Raw genomic sequence first — 21,369 nt, 5'->3', positions numbered from 1 at the left:
GTCAAGACCAGAATGGCATCAAAAGAAAACTCAGAAATCTCTTTTGTCTATTTCCAGGATTCAGATAACTTTTCTGATAATAGATTCTGATGAAAGCTCCCTTCTCAGGGTGATTTGATGGCAGCTGAAAGATGTCCCCCACTGAAAGTTTATCATGACAGTTGGTCCTTTCTGTGATGTGATGATTTCAAGTCTGTACTACATGCAGTAATAGTTAACATTTATTAAGCACCTACTCTGGGCCAAACACATTGCTAAGAACATTACACAGATAAATTTATTTCATCCTCACAACAAATCGATTATTCTTATCTGTATTTTGCAGATGACAAAATGAAACTTAGGAAAATTCGGTAGTTTGCTCAAGGTCACACAGCCATCCAGGAAATGGTGGATCCAGGATTTGGAGGCATGGAGTCTGACTCTTGAATTACAAGAAGTTGTCCTAGACACTGGGAGTTCTAGAAAGATTAGTTATACGCCGTCCCTGTCCAAAATAATCTTGGAAAGTTTAGTTTCCCACCAAGACAAAGTCTCATGCTCTCCCTACAAAAAATGAGGTCTTACTGATGTCTTTGCCAAGCTTACTATGAGGATAAATGAAATGATATGGAAGTACCATATAGACCTTACATCAGTGGACAGGCTGATGTTATTATTAAGGAACTGTCATTATCAGAGCTGTCCTTTATGTTCATGGGGAAGATAGAATTTGGGTTTTTGATGAACTAGAGTCAACAACGAGCTGTTTCTAGTTATCGCCAGGGCCGGGGCTAGGATGTACAAAATTTAAATTGCTGCCAAGAAGCTCAGTAATCAAGATAAAAAAAACATTTTAATGCAACTTTTAAAAAGAAATAAAAATGAAGGTATAAAACTATATGATGGACAAAATACAATTTTAATTTAATTTGATAAAGTCAAGATAAGTATGACTGATTTTTCCTTTTGCCTTGGGCTTCAATATGACTCAGCTTGGCACAGGTTTCTAGCCTATTTCCTTACAGAATTTACCAAAAGGCAGTATTGTGGAATGTATTTCCAGTCTTGTTCTGGGGTGTTGCTCTTTTTTTTAAATTTTAATTTATATTTTTTTAAAATTACATCCAAATTAGCATATAGTGCAACAATGATTTCAGGAGTAGATTCCTTAGTGCCCCTTACCCATTTAGCCCATCCCTCCCCCACAACCCCTCCAGTAACCCTCAGTTTGTTCTCCATATTTATGAGTCTCTTCTGTTTTGTCCCTCTTCCTGTTTTTATATTATTTTTCCCTTCCCTTATGTTCATCTGTTTTGTCTCTTAAAGTCCTCATATGAGTGAAGTCATATGATTTTTGTCTTTCTCTGACTAATTTGGCTTAGCATAATACCCTCTAGTTCCATCCACATAGTTGCAAATGGCAAGATTTCATTCTTTTGATTGCCGAGTAATACTCCATTGTATATATATACCACTTCTTCTTTATCCATTCATCCATCGATGGACATTTGGGTTCTTTCCATACTTTGACTCTTGTTGATAGTGCTGCTATAACATGGGGGTGCATGTGTCCCTTCAAAACAGCACACCTATATTCCTTGGATAAATGCCTAATAGTGCAATTGCTGGGTCATAGGGTAGTTCTATTCTTAGTTTTTTGAGGAACCTCCATACTGTTTTCCAGAGTGACTGCACCAGCTTGCATTGCCACCAACCATGCAAAAGAGATCCTCTTTCTCTGCATCCTCGCCAACATCTGTTGTTGCCTGAGTTGTTAATGTTAGCCATTCTGACAGGTGTGAGGTGGTATCTCATTGTGGTTTTGATCTGTATTTCCCTGATGATGAGTGATGTTGAACATTTTTTTATGTGTTCGTTGGCCATCTGGATGTGTTCTTTGGAGAAGTGTCTATTCATGTCTTTTGCCCATTTCTTCACTGGATTATTTGTTTTTTGGGTGTTGAGTTTGATAAGTTCTTTATAGATTTTGGATACTAACCCTTTATCTGATATGTCATTTGCAATTATCTCCCCTCATTCTGTAGGTTGCCTTTTAGTTTTGCTGATTGTTTCCTTCACCATGCAGAAGCTTTTTATTTTGATGAAGTCCTAGTAGTTCATTTTTACTTTTGTTTCCCTTGCCTCCGGAGACGTGTTGAGTAAGAAGTTGCTGTGGCCAAGATCAAAGAAGTTTTTGCCTGTTTTCTCCTCGAGGATTCTGATGGTTTCCTGCCTTACATTGAGGTCTTTCATCCATTTTGAGTTTATTTTTGTGTATGGTGTAAGAAAGTGGTCCAGATTCATTCTTCTGCATGTCGCTGTCCAGTTTTCCCAGCACCACTTGTGGAAGAAACTGTCTTTATTCCATTGGGTATTTTTTCCTGCTTTGTCAAAGATTAGTTGGCCATACGTTTGTGGGTCCATTTCTGGGTTCTCTATTCTGTTCCATTGATCTGAGTGTCTGTTTTTGTGCCTGTGTACCATACTGTCTCGATGATTACAGCTTTGTAGTATAGCTTGAAGTCTGGGATTGTGATGCCTCCTGCTTTGGTTTTCTTTTTTAAGATTGCTTTGGCTATTCGGGGTCTTTTCTGGTTCCTTACAAGTTTAGGATTATTTGTTCTAGCTCTGTGAAGAATGCTGGTGTTATTTTGATAGGGATTGCATTGAATATGTAGATTGCTTTGGGTAGTATTGACATTTTAAGTATATTTGTTCTTCTAATCCATGAGCATGGAATCTTTTTCCATTTTTTTGTGTCTTCAATTTCTTTCATAAGCTTTCTATACTTTTCAGTGTATAGATTTTTTACCTCCTAGGTATTTATTCCTAGGTATTTTATGGTTTTTTGGTACAACTGTAAATGGGATTGATACCTTGATTTCTCTTTCTGTTGCTTCATTGTTAGGGTATAGGAATGCAACTGATTTCTGTGTGTTGATTTTATATACCGCAACTTTACTGAATGCATGAATCAATTCTAGCAGTTTTTTGGTGGAATCTTTTGGGTTTTCCATATAGAGTATCATGTCATCTGTGGAGAGTGAAAGTTTGACCTCCTCCTGGCTGATTTGGATACCTTTTATTTCTTTGTGTTTTCCGATGGCTGACGCTAAGACTTCCAATACTATGTTGATTAACAGTGGTGAGAATGGACATCCCTGTCTTGTTCCTGACCTTAGGGGGAAAGCTCTCAGTTTTTCTCCATTGAGAATGATATTAGCATTGGGTCGCTCATATATGGCTTTTATGATCTCGAGGTATGCTCCTTCTATCCCTACTTTCTTGAGGGTTTTTATGAAGAAAGGATGCTGTATTTTGTCAAATGCTCTCTGTGCATCTATTGAGAGGATCATATGGTTCTTGTCCTTTCTTTTATTGATGTGATGAATCATGTTAATTGTTTTGCAGATATTGAACCAGCCCTGCATCTCAGGTATAAATCCCACTTGGTCGTGGTGAATATATTTTTTTCATGTATTGTTGGATCTGGTTGGCTAATATCTTGTTGAGGATTTTTGCATCCGTGTTCATCAGGAAAATTGGTCTATAGTTCTGCTTTTTAGTGGGGTCTCTGTCTAGTTTTGGAATCAAGGTAATGCTGCCTTCATAGAAAGAGCTTGGAAGTTTCCCTTCCATTTCTGTTTTTTAGAACACCTTCAAGAGAACAGGTGTTAACTCTTCCTTAAATGTTTGGTAGAATTCCCGTGGAAAGCCATCCGGCCCTGGACTCTTGTTTTTTGGGAGATTTTTGATTACTAATTCGATTTCCTTACTGGTTATGGGTCTGTTCAAATTTTCTATTTCTTCCTGTTTCAGTTTTGGTGGTGTATATGTTTCTAGGAATTTTTCCATTTCTTCCAGATTTCCCATTTTATTGGCATATAATTGCTCATAATATTCTCTTATTATTGTTTTTATTTCTGCTGGTTGTGATTTCTCCTCTTTCATTCCTGATTTTATTCATTTGGGTCCTTTCCTTTTTCTTTTTGATCAAACCAGCTTCTGGTTTCATTAATCTGTTCTACTGTTTTTGTTTGCTTGTTTGTTTGTTTTGATAGCATTAATTTGTGCTCTAATCTTTATTATTCCTTGTCTTCTTCTGGTTTTGGGTTTTATTTGCTGTTCTTTTTCCAGCTCCTTAAGGCATAAGGTTAGATTGTGTATCTGAGATCTTTCTTCCTTCTTTGGGAGGCCTGGATTGCTATATACTTTCCTCTTATGACTGCCTTTGCTGTGTCCCAGAAGCTTTGGGTTGGGGTGTTATCATTTTCATTGACTTCCACATACTTTTGAATTTCCTCTTTAACTGCTTGGTTAGCCCATTCATTCCTTAGTAGGATGTTCTTCAGTCTCCAAGTATTTGTTACCTTTCCAAATTTTTTTCTTGTGGTTGATTTCGAGTTTCATAGCATTGTGGTCTGAAAATATGCACGATATGATCTCGATCTTTTTGTGCTTGTTGAGGGCTGATTTGTGTCCCAGTATATGGTCTGCTCTGGAGAACGTTCCAAGTGCACTGGAGAAGAATGTATATTCTGCTGCTTTAGGATGAAATGTTCTGAATATACCTGTTAAGTCCATGTGGTCCAGTGTGTCATTCAAAGCCATTGTTTCCCTGTTGATTTTTTGCTTAGATGATCTGTCCATTGCTGTGAGTGGGGTGTTGAAGTCTCCTACTGTTATGGTATTACTATCGATGGGTTTCTTTATGTTTGTGAATAATGGATTTATATATTTGGGTGCTGCCACATTTGGTGCATAAATGTTTACAATTGTTAGGTCTTCTTGGTGGATAGACCCCTTGATTATAATATAATGCCCTTCTGCATCTCTTGATACAGTCTTCCTTTTGAAGTGTAGATTGTGATATAAGTATGGCTACTGTGGCTTTCTTTTGTTGACGATTAGCATGATAGATGGTTCTCCATCCCCTTATTTTCAATCTGAAGGTGTCTTCAGATCTAAAGTGGGTTTCTTGTAAACAGCATCTAGATGGATCTTGTTTTCTTATCCATTCTGTTACCCTATGTCTTTTGATTGGAGCGTTGAATCTATTGACGTTTAGAGTGAGTACTGAAAGATATGAATTTATTGCCATTATGATGCTTGTAGAGTTAGAGTTTCTGGTGGTGTTCTCTGATCCTTTCTAATCTTTGTTGCTTTTGGGATTCATGTATATATACTTTTTTTTTCTTTTCATATGTTCTTCCCTCAGAGAGCCCCCCTTAAAATTTCTTGCAGGGCTGGTTTAGTTGTCACAAACTCCTTTAATTTGTGTTTGTCTGGGAAAGTTTTTATCTCTCCTATTTTGAATGACAGCCTTGCTGGATAAAGAATTCTTGGCTGCATATTTTTCTGATTCAGCACACTGAATAAATCCTGCCACTCCTTTCCTGCCTGCCAAGGTACTGTGGATAGGTCTGCTGCAAACCTGATGTGTCTTCCCTTGTAGGTTAGGGACTTTTTTTCCCTTTCTGCTTTCATGATTCTCTCTTTGCCTGAGTATTTTGTGAATTTGACTATGATACGCCTTGTTGATGGTTGGTTTCTGTTGAATCTAATGGGGGTCCTCTGTGCTTCCTGGATTTTGATGTCTGTGTCTTTCCCCAGGTTAGGAAAGTTTTCTGCTATGATTTTGCTCACATAACCCTTCCACTCCTATTTCTCTCTCTTTCTGTTCTGGGACCCCTATGATTCTGATTTTGTTCCTTTTTAGTGAGTCACTGATTTCTCTAATTCTTAAATTGTGCTCTTTTGCCTTAATGTCCCTCTTTTTTTCTGCTTCATTATTCGCTATAAGTTTGTCCTCTATATCGCTGATTCTCTGTTCTGCCTCATCCATCCTTGCCACCAGGGTATCCACCCGTGGTTTCAGCTCAGTTATACCATTTTTAATTTCATTCTATTTTTTACTTCTTTTATCTCTGCAGAAAGGGATTCTAATCTATTTTTGACTCCAGCTAGTATTCTTATTATCGTGATTCTAAATTCTGGTTCAGACATCTTGCTTGTATCTGTGTTGGTTAAATCCCTGGCTGTCGTTTCTTCGTGCTCTTTCTTTTGGGGTGAATTCCTTCGTTTCGTCATTTTGAATGGAGTAAAAGAATTAATGAAGTAGAAAAATTGAAATTAAAAAAATATTAAAATTAGAAAATATTAAAATTAAAAATTAAACACACACAAATCGAATAAAGGATGCTAGATTCTAGGTGTGTTTTGGTCTGGGTGTTAAAAGTGGTTTGACAAATTAGAGGAAAAAAAGGGGGGCGGTAAGAAGAAAAAAAAGGATATCGTTTGAGAATTTGAAAAAATGAATACACTGATGGAGACTAAAATGAGATGATGGGGTTAAAATATAATTTGCAAAAATATACACAAAAGTAAAGAATATAGTAGAAAAAAATTAAAATATTTTTAATAAAAATTAAAAGTAAAAAAGAATTTTTTCTCTTTTTGTATTCAAGAAAAAGAAAAGAAATGAAAAAGAGAAAAGATAAGGAAAGGAAAAAAGAAAAAAAGAAAAAAAGGAAATCATTTGAAAATTTGAAAAAGTGAATATACTCTAGTAGACTAAAATAAAATGATGGAAGTAAAATAGAATTTGAAGAAATTTACATAAAAGCAAAAAATATATTAAAAAATTAAAAATAATTTTAATAGAAACTGAAAGTAAAAATTAAGTTTTCCTCTTGCTGTATTCAAGAAAAAAAGATGAAATGAAAAGAAAAAAGAAAAAGAAAGGAAAGTGTTTGAAAATTTGAAAAGGTGAATACATTGATGTATACTAAAATGATGGAAGTAAAATAGAATTTGAAAAGAATTACACAAAAGTAAAAAATATAGTAATAAAAATCAAAGAAAAACATTTTTGTTAAAAATTGAAAATAAAAATGATTTTTTTCTCTTTCTGTATTCAAGAAAAAGAAAAGTGTAAAAGAGAAAAAGGAAAATAAAAGAAAAAAAAAAGAAAATGAAATAGATGGACCTGCTAACAGATTGAAGTAGGAATGAAATTACTTTGTTTTCCTCTAGAAGTCAGTCTATGTAGCGCTTTATAGTCCATAAACTAAGCTGGTGGTGATACTTGTGTTCTTGAAGAGCGAAGTTGGCCCACTTGGGCGGGGCTCAGTGTAACAGCTCCGCTCTCCAGTAGATGGTGCTGCTAGCCTACTGGGGTGGATTGCTGCGGCGCTCGTAGGTGCATATGCGCATGCGCGGGAGTGGTGAAATGGCGCCACCCAGCTACCCAGTCTGTTCTCCCGGATCAGCAATCGCGCAACTGTCCTCTGTCTTCGGCTTTTGTCCACTCCCCTCTTTTTCACTCTCCGTGACCATGCCCCAGGCAGTACCTCTCTCCCGAGTTTTGTCTCAGATGCGGCTGTTTTTCCCGGCCCCTTACTTCTGAAGGACTGCGACTTTGACCCATTCTGCCCCTCTGCAGGAGGGTCTCACTGAGTAATGGCTGAATGAGCAATTGGCGAATATCGGCTGCACCCAGGAATGCTTGCTGGACCCTGCTGCTGCTGGTGCCCTGAGACTGCAGCTGGGTGCCAGCCCACCCCAGAAAAAGTTCTCGAGATAATGTAGCAGCAGCTTTTCAGGGATTATGGAAAATCACAACACACATCTGGCACCAGGCTTCACCCTTAACGACCTTGTTCTGGTACCAGTGAATGTGGCCGTTTTCTTGGGTCTGCTGGGACCAGGTGGCTTCAACAGTCTCTACCAAATGTCCTTCCAGTAGTGGAACCTCTTTTCCCCATGTGGCCTGAGAACCTCCCAGACTCCACTCTGTTTCTGGGGATTCGCCCTTCCCACCAGAGCACTGCCAGGTATCAAGCTGTGGAGTTGCAGCCCCTGCGCTCCCCTTGTTTACAGTCTTAATGGAGTTTAAACCCTCTCCTTTCTCCTTTCTCTCTTTTTAGTTTAGTCCCTGGGGCTGTTTCCAATTTTCCACTTTCTCTCCTGCTGCTTTTGGGAAGGGGTGCTTTTCCCGTATTTCCCCCCCCCCCCCCCCAGTCTCCATCCTCTCTCTGCCTGCAAAAGTGGTTCCCTATCTTCTGCAGCTTCTCACTCCCCAAGTTCACTTTTCTGTGCCATGTACCTGCTGAATTCTGTGGTTCAGGTTGTGCAGACTGTTGTGTTAATCATTCGATCAGTTTTCTAGGTGTGCAGAATGGTTTAGTGTTGGTCTGGCTGTATTTCATGGACGCGAGACACACAAAAGCTTCCACGCTGTTCCGCCATCTTGGCTCCTCTGGAGTGTTGCTCTTAAATACACTTATGGATCCACTGGATCTTAGTATAGGGAGAGCAATTAAAAAAATGCCTTTTCTATTCTTTGAAAAAGATAATACACACAGACAAGTATATCATGAGTGTATAGTTCATGGACTTTTCATAAAGTGAACCTATCCAAGTAACCAGCACCAGATGAAGAAAAGGAACGTGTCAGCCCTGCAGGGAACCCTCTCCTTCTTGTGATCCTTTCCAGCCATAACTTAAGAGCAATTTTCCTTGTGGGAATTCATTCACTGAGTAGTAATTTTTGCCTTCTGGAAATAGAGGTATAGCTGACCTAGGAGTGCAAACTAGATTCATTCTAATTCTTGGTCATGACACACTTTCATGGTTGGCCCATGTGCCAGTTCCCTCTTTTTATTAAGTTAGTAATTTATTTTAATTTTTTAAATGTTTTTTATTTTTGAGAGGAGGGGGAAGGGGAAGAGAGAGAGAGGGAGACACAGGATCTGAAGCAGGCTCCAGGTTCTGAGCTGTCAGCTCAGAGCCTGATGTGGGACTTGAACTCAAATTGTGAGATCATGACCTGAGCTGAAGTCAGATGCTTAACCAACTGAGCCACCCAGGTGCCCCAGGTAGTAATTTATTTTAAATAAGACTACAAGCATGGAGAATAGAACACTGACAACAGCTGACAGCCACCTCTATGGGCATCCCGTTCCCCTGCCTCCCTTTATTGGAAGTAACTACTTCCAATACACTATAGGCTTATATACTATAGGCTGTTCTGTTTGCTGAATTTCTGTCATTAGACAGTCATAGCCCTGGCCATTATAGATCATCTGACCATGACTTCAGAGGTCTCCTCTCCACTTGGGCTCCCTTGTTCTGCTTTGCCCTTGGGTAGAGGTGGTCCAAGAGTAGGCTGGTCCAGCCAGACAGGCAGTGCTGAGAGAAACCTAGGGTCAGATCTGCCCGGGGTGGGATTCCAGCATGGCCCTCATGAGATGTGGAGACGATTTGTCAAGGGAGCCTGAAGGAGAGGGAGGCTTCAGCAGTTGGAAGTGGGACCTACTGGGCCACAATTGGAGGGTTCAAGTATGAAAATCTCATATACACTTTGACCAACACTTCTTGGACTGAGGTCATACAGGAGGATGGGTCAACTAACAATTGCATTCTCCTCTTTCCTGCCTCTGAGGGGAAAATGGGCATTTGGAAGGCAACTCACCATCTCTTTCATACTTTTCATCCCAGGTTTTCTGGAAGAATCCTATTTCAACATTCTGCCTCATGGTTTCACAAGCCATTGAAATATCCTAGAATATTCTCTATTGCAGTCCAAGTTACGCCTCTTAGACTGCCTTTTGTAATAAAAGTACTTTGCCTAAACATGTGTCTGAATTTTTGGTCTTTATACCTTGATCTCTAAAACTTGACCCTCATCAAATAGATTACATAGACAGAAAAGTATTTGGTAAATTTTAAAAAGACCAAGAAGTCAAACCAGGCAATGCCTCTGCAATGAATGGCTTAATGGCCATGGGCAGATTTCACTCCTTGGGCATTTCATTCCTTGATATCTGAGCAAATAATACATCTAGGAGATGGGAAGGAACATCCAGGGCAATTCCTAGGAGGAGGAAGGGACACATGAAGTGATGGCAGAACTTTTTAAGATGGTTGAGATGATGGAAGTGAAGAATGCTTTTCCAGAATTAATGGTGACAAGTGAGGAACTGAGAAATGACTCAGTTTGATTCCACTGGTAGCTGTGTAAATTGGTGAACACCAATAAAAGCTGGCATGAATTTTTAGTCTTTCTCCCCTCCATTATCTGATTCCCACTTGGATTCTGAACGCTGGGCTTTCTTTTTCTTTTCATGGGCTCCATACTTGACCAGCCTTCATGACTTTCTTTCCCTTGCACGTACCTGGCTCCTTGCTTCTATGCTCTTGCTCATGCTATTGTTAGAGCAGGTAAGCCTAGTGGTCTCATTTCTACAAGTGCACATATGATAACGAGGCTTAAGAGCATGGCTGCTTTAGGTCAGACACTGCATGACTGCTGTTCACTTGACTCCCCATCAGTGACTGGACTTGATTAGAGACTGGACCTTGATTAGAGTCCAGTGACTGGACTTGACTAGAGACCTCAGGCTACCTAAAGTTGCCTTATAACCTCTCAAAGGTCAAGAGGAGCCTGGGCCACTTCCATATTTTTGAGACACCTGGTTTATTAAAAAGAAAGAGATTCCCACATGTTGGTGGAATTAAATGTTTACCTAAGTTCACATTCTATGCCAATGGCTCTCTGTGTTTCTGTGCATAAACTCAGTTGGAAGTAATATCAAAAGTGTAAACTCGAGGCCTTTTTGATAGTGATATTTGGGCCAAAGGACCTTCTTGTTCCCCCATGAGAGGCTCTCCTTGCCTTGATAATGGCTTTACTCCCTGTGACTTGGATTCTGGGAAGTGTTCCTTCTAAGTTATCTCGTTCAGCATGGTACTTTTGGGAGCAGATCAAAACTTCTGATTGTATACCTGTGACCCAGGCTTTCTTCCCCTGTCAGGCAAGACTTTACATCTGTCAGCCATCTTTTACAGTTCTCATGATCACCATCTTTTGAAAAACTAATTATGGGGTGACATTTCTTGAGCACTTTCTATGCCAAGAATTTTTCATTAATTCCCCCATTTAATCCTTTCATTTATCCCTAAGAGGTAAATATTATTGGCCCCAATGCACAGATGAGAAAAACTGAGGCTCAGAAACATAAGTACGTTTGTTGATGGGGTGGCGGTGGAGACTGTGCTTAAACCCAGGCATCCTGGTTCTAGCACTCATGTTTTTCACCACCTCACCTCCCTCCCTCATTTCTGAGAGAAACCCACACTGAGGAGCCAATCCTTCCATCCCTAACTCAACTGCCATCTTCTCCACAGGGTCTTTTTGGGTTACGTCAGCTGGAAGCTTGTTCCCCTCTTAACTCATGGTCCTGAGCACTTTCTCTAAATCTGTCTTATGACTCCTACCACATTTTTCCATTTCCTAGAGTTATTTGTGTATATTTCAGAAAATAGGGCCCTTGTCTAATAGAGCTTCTTTTTCCAAAGCACAATGCTTTGCTTATAGAAAGGAGTCAGCTCCTTTCTGTTGAATGAAGGGAATTTGCTTGTTGCCCTCGGGGGCCAAGCCTTCAGCTCCTCTGTCTGTGCCTTGCTCAGTGTGGTGCAGAGAGAAAGCCATGCGGTCAGCACACCCTGCTGACTGACTGACCAAAGCTGAGGTGCCTCCTGAGGATGGTTTTCCGTCTTTCATGTAAAAACGGCCCTGTTTTTATTGGTATTAAATTTCTAAATACAGAAGCTAAGAATTTTTCCTTTTGTAACGTAGGAAATACCTGATGGAAGGAAAACTGAATCTTGCCAAACCTTAAGAAAGGTCTCAGCAAAGCTCCCAGGAGTCTGTTGAAGCCCAGAGACCTCGGGTTGAAACTCTAACTGTCCAAAGAGGTCTTTCTGTGGGGTCTTAGTGGGTCAAATTCCCCTGCTGTGTGTGTGTATGTATTTTTTCAATAAAGAAAGCTATTGTATCTCTGACGAAGAGGCAGCAAGTTAACATCTTTTTAACAGGCCACCCCAGTAGTGGTTATTTTCAACAGCAATGGGTTACATGGGGACGTGGCAGAAACATGCTGAGAAATTGGGAATCTGGAGCTGTTTCTCAATAAAATGGAGACATAAGTGCCACCTGACTGTCTCATCTGGGCTTCTTTCAGATCTCTTGGCCAGGTATGCCCCTTCCTCATCTAGCCTACTGTCAGTTGTCACCTCATTGACCCCTGTTTTCAGAACACCACACCGAGGCACCAGACTCTTTCCTCTCATCAGGCATTTTCTTTCTTTCTTTTTTAAAAAAATTTTAAATATATTCTTTAATGTTTATTTATTTTGAGAGAGAGAGAACACTCAAGCAGGGGAAGGGCAGAGAGAGAGGGAAAAAGAGAATCCCAAGCAAGCTCTGTACTGTCGGTGCAGAGCCTGATGCGGGGCTTGTACCCATGAATGGTGAGATCATGACCTGAGCTGAAATCAAGAGTCAGATGCTTAACCAACTGAGCCATCCAGGCTCCCCTTGTCTGGCCTTTTCTGACCTTCTTCCCTCCCTGTAGAAATGTGCACATCCTGTCCATGTTTCCTTGGGGCCTGCTCTTGGAGTCTAATCTGTTAATGTGATAATGGGAATGCATGCCTTTCTTCCCACCCCAGATAACATACTTGCATTTTGTTTTTACTCAGACATAGACAAGCAGGGAGGTTGTAGGAGCAGGGCCAAATGCTATCAGATAGCATCAAAGTTACTGCAGTTCAGCCTTCTTGTTATTGTTTTTGTTTGAAAAAGCAAAGAACAGGCCAACCAACAAACAAAACAGAAGCTGTTTTTTACATTCAGGTCCAATTCATGGTTCACTGTGGCTTTGGAAAAAAAAATTTTTTTTTTTGGTTGGACTCTTCTTTAATAAGGCTTTCCCCAGCTTGTAGGTTGTACTCCAGGTCTGTAGTGGGGGGTGGGGGGTGTGGGAGAAAAGCATGGCAATGCAAGTTACCTCTCCCTAGAGCCTGAGCCCTTGTTCTTCCCTGGCTTCTTTCTGACCGGGAAGCTGGGATGTGAGTCTGGAGAATTCCCTTTGCTCATGTTCCCAGAGCCACCCATGTCTTGTCTTCCACCTCCCCCGCCTTTGTCCTCAGAGATGCAGGATGCCCCCAACTAAGGGGGTTATCTCATTTCCTCAGTTATGAAGGAAAGAGAGGAAGAGCCCATCCCATGGAAGAGAACCAGCTGTGCTTCAACTTCCCACCCAAGCTACACTACCTACTACAGCAGTGCCAGTGTCACCATCGTGTGGGAATTCCGTTCCTACTAGCGGGGAGCCTGGATCTTGCCCTGGAGGTTGACAAAAACAAGGTGAACACTCTACAATCTCCTTTCCGGGTACATGGCAGACATGACTAATCAACTGTAATTTTCAGGCACCTAGCAGACATCACTAATCAATTGTAATTTTCCACTGAGCCGCAGGGAAGGCTGCTTCCCCTCAGGCACTATCAATCTACTGGAGTTTGCATCATAGAGCAAACACATTTGCCTTTCCTTGCATAGTGACCCTTCTGTGGTTCACGCAGGAGGGTGGGAGTAGGCACAGTTCTTCGGCTGCCTAACAAGACGTGGAAACTGGGGAGGGAGGAAGAAGCTCTTTCCTTAGGTTTCATGTGATTTTAGTTTTGAGTCCAAAAGCTTTACCTGGTTTACTGGCTCTGGGCCTAATTGTGGCATCTCCACTCATTTTCTCTGCCTAATAGGAAGCAAAAGTGCAAGAAACCGCTTATCCTGAGGCTAGCAGTAGACTTACTCCTTGGGGGAGGAATGCGATATATTATAGTGACTCAGGCAGCCAGAGGGTCTTTGGAAGGGGGAGGGGTGTCAGAGGCTGGGGACAGAGGGCCAAGCTGGAGGTATCAAGTTCCCTGGCAGCCCAGGCGATCCTACAGAACAACACACATTCTCCTCGTCCACCGCTGGTGTTTAGACGCCACTGGAATGTCCTGGCAGGACTGTCTGTCCAAATCCATTCAAAATTGATTTTTGTGTCTTCGATGGGGAATTTTGGCCAGGATCCCTGTTGCCCCCCATTCAGTTAGACATTCTCCTTTCCCTTTAGCTTATTAGCTGCCTCTCTGTGGGAGTCTGGGCCTTCACATTCCCTCTTGAGCCGCTTCAAATGATCTGAAGCTGTAACAAGGATCGAGGTGGGTCTGTGCTGCAAGTCTGAAATGCCCAGATGCATTTATTTAAAGCAGCAGCCTCTCAGCAGGGTTGACACAGCCCAATGCTGAGAAATTGGGTTCTGGGCCAGGATCTCCCCACTTTGCCGGAGAGCCAGGAAATGGGTAGGAATGTCCAGTGCCAGAGCAGAGGAAAAGGAAGAATCAGAGAAGAAAAGCCAAAGATGTATAGGAAAATCCTTGTAGGATTTTCTGTGAGACCAGCTCCTCCACTCCAAGTGCCTGCCTGCCTTCAGGCCTGCTGCTTGCTCACGCAGTCAGGAGCTGGCTGAGCGTCAGTACACGCCAGGTGCTCTTAGGTGCTCACGGGGTGGAGGAAGAAAAATCCTATCCTCCAGGAATTTACCATCAGAAGAGATGACAAGTACAAACTGAATGAAAATTAAAATGTGGAGAAGAAGGTGGGTAGCTAAGGTATGTTAAGAGGAGTTCAGATGAAGTGGGACTACACACCTCTGTGGGCTCTAAGAGCTAGATTTTGAAGTGTGTGTGTGTGTGTGTGTGTGTGTGTGTGTGTGAATCAAGAGTTGTCCATCCTCCAGACAAGTGGCTGTCATTCTCAATTGCAGCTTCTTGGCTGTGCATTGGAATCAACTGACGAGCTCTAAGAAATACAGATGCCAGGTTCTACCTGAGGTTCTGATGCAATTTACCGAGTCCGCTGGGGGGAGGGTCCCATGGGGATGGGCAATGTCAAGCTGTACAGTGATTGGTCAGGCTCTGGTGCTCATTGGCTTTGATCGACAAGCTGGAAAATAGTGATGGTGGTGGGGTAGAGGGTGGTTTCTATGCGTCACATGGGAGACACTGTCCTTTTCTCTGGGGGTACGTTAGGAAGGAGATGGTCTCCTTGTTTGAAAAGTGGAACATGGGCCCGCAAGAGGCAGGGCTCATAGTGGAAAGAAACATATCCTTCTATTTTTTTAAAATACCAACATACATTCCTGGGAGGACTTTCCTCATTCCCTCTCTCCCTCTCCCTTCTAGTCTCCCCTTCTTCCATCTCCCCCTTCCCTGCCTTTATCCACAAATATTTATTAAGCTTATGCCACATCCTAGTCGCAGTTCTGGGGGGCCAGCATTGACCAGTGCACAATAGTTTTTAATTTCAAGGAGTTGACACCTTAGGTATTATCATAAAGCGGAGATACGGGTGGTGGTGGGAATGTGTATGTGTTCTGTACAGCAGGACTTTTCCTGAAGAGTCAGCAGTTGGTGACTTGGTGCTGTATTTTGTGGCTGTCCCAGCATCTTTGGTAAGCCCAGTGACGCATTATCCCTGTGCAGGCACCAGATATGCAGGCGAGCCCTTTTGGATGGGCTAGTCCAGTAGAGGTCCCAGAGGACTGAAGCCTGACCTGACATCACTGTGAGCAGAAGACCCTCCCAGCTTGCTGTGTAACTTTCATATTCAACAAGGAATGCCCTCCCCCACAACTGGAAAATATGGTGAGGTGACTATGATGAGTTGGGGAAAGAATTATTTAGGTCATGGAAGAGGTGGGTTCAAATCTAGACTCTCTCATTTACTAGCTAGGATACTTGGGGCAAATTACTTAGCCAGGTTCTTTCAGGTTCAATTATCACTAATTGTCATAACAAAATACTTTCTGAGAGCTTGCTACTTACTACATTGAGAACTTTATACATATCCTTTTGTTTTAATCCTCATTTTATTCCCACAAGATAGATGCTGTTATTACAGGACTCAGGTTAAAAAGGATGTCCAAGGACACATGACTGGTAAGTAGCAATGAAAACCCAGGCTGTGTGACTTCATGGCCTGAGCTCTTGCCATATATTGGAATAATAATATTTCCTCACTAGCTTGTTCTGAAGGCTACCTTATTTATCATGTGAAAGCAGAAAGCAGCTGGAGTGGTGACTGACACACAGGATTGTTTTCAATCATTGATGATTTTTCAACTCAGGTGCTTTATGACTCCAGATCAATCCTTTCCTAAATCCTGACACTGTGCTGACAGGAACACAAAAGACACAAAATGTCTAACAGTGTTCTGCAATGTTCCCAGTCATACTTAAGCAGCGATGATAACGAATAAATATGTATACAGTGCCATAATAAGATGTGCGTCCTATGACCTGAGCTTGCTTCCTAGAATCACCATGAAGTTGGGCATTCTGCAGCTGTTTATAGAAAGATGCAAAAAGTTACATCAGATAACACTACTCTTCACCACTGTTACTGTAAGATTGCTCAGATCTCACCGGAGAACTTAGTAATAATGTGGTTAATAGTCACGACAACCAAAATGGCGCTTAATATTTCTGCAGTATGTTTTCATGGGGAAATCTTCAAGCCAGATCCTTGTACTCACCCTTGTATTCAGCTTCACTGTTCAGAGTTTATCTTGCTCTGCTTCTGGTGGCATTTGACATTGCTGGGTCCTCCCACCCACCTGCCTTCCAGGATATCAGCTCTCCCAGTTTGTTCACCCTGGAAAAAGGTCTTCTTGATCCGACTGGATTTTCAGTCTCTGCCCAGCCCTTAAAAGTTGAAGCTGCTACTTTTGAGGCAAAGCACCACTCATTCATTAATTCATTCACCCATTCGTTGAGGACTTCTCAAATACCTACTAGGTGCTGTGGATACAGCTGTGAATGGATCAGACTCTATGGAACTTCCCTGCTTTTTAAAGGCGAGACAGATAATGAAATAAATCTGTAAATTATATAGTGTGATAGATGATGGTAAGTAGTAGGAAGAAAAGTAAAATGGGAAAGGAGGAAGGGTAATTACTAGAGTTTGATCCTAAATAGGTGGTCAGGGCAGTTCCCACTAAGAAGATATTTACCCAAGGACTTGAAACCATGGAGGGAGTGTGCCCTGTTGCATCTGGGGGAAAAATGTTAAAAGTAGAGGAAACAGTGAGTACGAGGGCTCTGAGGAGGAGCCTGCCTGGGGGAGTTTGAGGACTATTGGAGAGGCACGTGTGGCATCTGACTTCGGCTCAGGTCATGATCTCTCGGTCCGTGGGTTCAAGCCCCAGAGCCTGGAGCCTGCTTTGGATTCTCTTTCTCTGCCCCAACTCTGCTCGCACTCTGTCTCTCTCTCTCTCAAAAATAAATAAACATTAAAAAAAAAAGAAAAAGAGAGGCATGTGTGGAGTTGATGAGTGAGTGAGCAAGTGTGAGTGAGCAGGAGTGTGTGGAAAAGGTCAGGGGAGGGCACCTCCTCACACTGTTGTGAGGACACTGGCTTTTAACCATTTTGGGGCTTTGAGCAGAGGGGTTGTATCTGACTTATGTTTTAAAAGGATCACTTTAGGTGATCACCTTTTTTTTTAAAAATGTTTATTTATTTATTTTTGAGAGAACACAAGTGGGGGGTGGGCAGAGAGAGAGAGAGAGAGAGAGAGAGACAGAGAATCCAAAGCAGGTTCCGCATTGCCAGCACAGAGCCCAACGTGGGGCTTGAACTCAGGAACTGTGAGACCATGACCTGAGCTGAAGTCGGAAGCTCAACCGACTGAGCCATCCAGGTGCCCCCAGGTGATCACCTTTTTAGGTCAAGGTGACCATAGTCATCTTTTCAGGTGACTGTGGTGGGGCCAGGGTGGCACGAGGGGGAAGTAGAAAGACCAGTTTGGAGATTATTCTAACATCGAGGTGCAAGAAGAGCATGGTAACTTGATTTAGGGAGGTGGCTTGCAAGTGGGGTTCATCCCCCATTGTAGTCCCAGCTCAGCCACTAATGTGCGCAGTAGACGGGTCTGCCCTAATAGTTTCAGGAACAGGGGCAAGAGCGCAAATGGACGTCCTCAAACATTTAAAAGGTTTAATCAATCTAACAAACTTTTAAATAACATTACTTCATTCCTCCTGACATGGCAATATACCTTCATAATGGCAGAATAAAAAATTATCGTTAGGGTACAATCATGTTTCCCTGCAGCCACCGAGGTGATTGCACGTCCCTCCCACAGAGTGAGAGCTTGCTGCTTTCACCCGGGCTGCGAACGGCCCAGGAGCATGTGCAGAGAACCCACATGAGCCGACCCTGAACAATACATTCTCCTTTCTCACCTTCCATCAGGATGTACACCCCTTTCTTCTTTGCAAACGTGAGTTGGGTCCTAGATATGGTTGCTGCCTGGGGTCCAAATCAGAGGGGGCTAAGGTTACTTTCCCACCTTTCAGGAATGGCAATGTTTCTTTAGCCAGTGGGTCTGGTCTCTCTGCAGGGAGAACCAGGTTTTGGTCCCATTGGGTGAGTCCTTTTTTTTTAAAAAAAAACAGTTTTATTTGGGGGGAGGCACCTGGGTGGCTCAGTCGGTTAAGCATCTGACTTTGGCTCAGGTCGTGATCTCACAGTTTCAGGGGTTCCAGCCCCGCGTCGGGCTCTGTGCTAACAGCTCAGAGCCTGGATCTTGCTTTGGATTCTGTGTCACCCTCTCTCTGCCTTTCCCCTGCTCGCACGCTCTCTCTGTCTTTAAAAAAATAAATAAACATAATAAAGCCCCCAGGTTTGTTGGGATATAATTGATCTACAAAATTCATCTGTTTAAAATGTACATTTCAGCCATTTTTAGTATATTTACAGAACCGTGCATCCATCGCTGCTGTTCATTTTAGAGCATTTATATAAACTCCCAGAGAAATACTATCCCTATGAGCAGTCCCCCTCCCTGAAGCCCTACACAACCACGAATCTACTTTCCATCTCTGTAGCTTTGCCAGCCATGGGCATTTCATATCAATTGGAATCATATAGTAGGTGTTCTTCTGTGACTGCCTTCTTTCACTTAGCATAATGTTTGCAAAGTTCATCCATGTTGCAGCACGAATCAGTCCTTCATTCCTTTTTATGGCTGAATAATATTTCATTGTATGGAAAGACCACATTGATTTACTCATTCATCCATTGGGCCTTTGGATGGTTTCTGTTTTTTGGCTGTTATGAATAGCGCTGCTCTGACCATTTGTGAACGCATTTGTGATTGAACATATGTTTTTATTTCTCTTGGGTACGTAGGTACCTGGAGTGAAATTGCTCAGTCGTTGTGAGGAATTGCCAAGCTGTTTGTGCCAAGCCACAAATGAAGGTTCCGGTTTCTCCATATTCTCACCAATTTGTCTTTGATCGTAGCCACCCTAGTGATTGTAACGTGGTGTCTTGTGGTTTTGATTTGCATTTCCATGATAAGTAATGGTGTTGGGCATCTTTTCATATGCTTATTGGCTATTCACATATCTTCTTTGGAGAAATGTGTATTCAGATCCTTTGCCTTTTGAAAAAATTGGATTGTCTTTTTATTTTTAGTTAAATTTTAGTTAACATACAGTGCAATATTGGTGTCAGGAGTAGAATTCAGTGATTGATCACTTACATACAACACCCAGTGCTCATCACAAGTGACCTCCTAATACCCATCACCCATCTAGCTGATCTCCCACCCACCTCCCTCCATCAACCCTCAGTTTGTTCTCTATTGTTAAGAGAGTCTCTTGTGATTTGTTTCCCTCTCTCCTCTTCCCTGTTTCCCGTATGTTCATCTGTTTTGTTTCTTAATTTCCACATCTGAGTGAAATCATATGGTATTTGTTTTTCTTTGACTGACTTAATTCACTTAGCATAATACATCCTAGCTCCACCTATGTCATTGAAAATGGCAAGATTTTATTCTTTTTTTTTTTTTTAATTTTTTTTAACGTTTATTTATTTTTGGGACAGAGAGAGACAGAGCATGAATGGGGGAGGGTCAGAGAGAGGGAGACACAGAATCCGAAGCAGGCTCCAGGCTCTGAGCTGTCAGCACAGAGCCCGATGTGGGGCTCGAACTCGCGGACCGTGAGATCATGACCTGAGCCGAAGTCGGCCGCTTAACCGACCGAGCCACCCAGGCGCCCCATGATTTTATTCTTTTTGATAGCTGAGTAATATTCCATTATTATATGTGTGTGTGTGTGTGTGTGTGTGTGTGTGCATCTATATCTATCTATCTATCTATCTATCTATCTATCTATCTATATCATCTATCTATATACCTATATCTATATATAGATACATATATCACATCTTCTTTATCTATCATTGATTGTGGACATTTGGGTTCTGTCCATAGTTTGGCTATTGTTGATAATGCTGCTGTAAACAAAAATCTGTATTTTTGTATCCTTTGGGTAATTACCTAATATACAATTGATGGGTCATAGGATAGTTTTATTTTCAGTTTTTTGAGGAACCTCCATACTGTTCTCCAGGGTGGCTGCACCAGTTTGCATTCCCACCAACAGTGCAAGAGGGTTCCCCTTTCTCTGCATCCTCACCAACATCTGTTGTTTCTTGTGTTGTTAGCTTTAGCCATAAGGTGGTATCTCATTGTGGTTTTGATTTATATTTCCCTGATGATGAGCGATGTGTCTGTTAGTCACCTGGATGTCTTCTTTGGAAAAGTGTCTATTCATGTCTTCTTCCCATTTCATGACTGGGTTATTTGGTTTTGGGTGTTGAGTTTGATAAATTCTTTATAGATTTTGGATATTAACCCTTTATCAGATATGTCATTTGCAAATATCTTCTTCCTTTCTGTAGGCTGCCTTTTAGTTTTGTTGATTGCTTCCTTTGCTGTGCAGAGCTTTTTATTTTGATTAAGTCCCCATAGTTCATGTTTGCGTTTGTTTGCCTTACCTCCAGAGACATGTCAGGTAAGAAGTTGCTGCAGCCAAGGTCAAAGAAGTTGTTACCTGTTTTCTCCTCTAGGATTTTGATGGCTTCCTGTCTTATGTTTAGGTCTTTCATCCATTTTGAATTTATTTTTGTGCACGGTGTAAGAGAGTGGTCCAGTTTCTTTTGCATGTTGCCATCCAATTTTCCCAACACCATTTGTTGAAGAGCCTGACTTTTTCCCATTGGATATTCTTTCCTGCTTTGTCAAAGATTAGTTGACCATATAGTTGTGGGTCCATTTCTGGGGTTTCTATTCTGTTCCATTGATCTGCGTCTGTTTTTGTGTCAGTACCATACATTTGGCAAAATACAGCATCAATTCTTCTTTTTTTTTATTTTTTATTTTTTAATATATGAAATTTACTGTCAAATTGGTTTCCATACAACACCCAGTGCTCATCCCAAAAGGTGCCCTCCTCAATACCCATCACCCACCCTGCCCTCCCTCCCACCCTGCCCTCCCTCCCACCCCCCATCAACCCTCAGTTTGTTCTCAGTTTTTAACAGTCTCTAATGCTTTGGCTCTCTCCCACTCTAACCTCTTTTTTTTTTTTTTTCCTTCCCCTCCCCCATGGGTTTCTGTTATGTTTCTCAGGATCCACATA

At 41.8% G+C, this 21,369-nt stretch overlaps 1 long non-coding RNA gene across 1 annotated transcript; it reads left to right on the top strand.

The window, feature by feature from the left end:
• Positions 1–14,104: 14,104 nt before the first annotated feature.
• LOC109265279 (uncharacterized) lies at positions 14,105–18,155 on the top strand. Its single transcript, XR_002079092.2, has 3 exons — positions 14,105–14,474; positions 15,361–15,522; positions 17,990–18,155. It is a non-coding gene; the product is annotated as an uncharacterized LOC109265279 (long non-coding RNA).
• Positions 18,156–21,369: the final 3,214 nt, after the last annotated feature.

The sequence above is a fragment of the Panthera pardus genome, unplaced genomic scaffold (assembly GCF_024362965.1).
Source record: "Panthera pardus isolate Hobbes unplaced genomic scaffold, ASM2436296v1 HiC_scaffold_6, whole genome shotgun sequence".
Lineage (NCBI taxonomy): Eukaryota > Metazoa > Chordata > Mammalia > Carnivora > Felidae > Panthera > Panthera pardus.
Note: the sequence above shows the minus strand (reverse complement) of the source record. Positions and strands in the feature narration are given on the sequence as shown.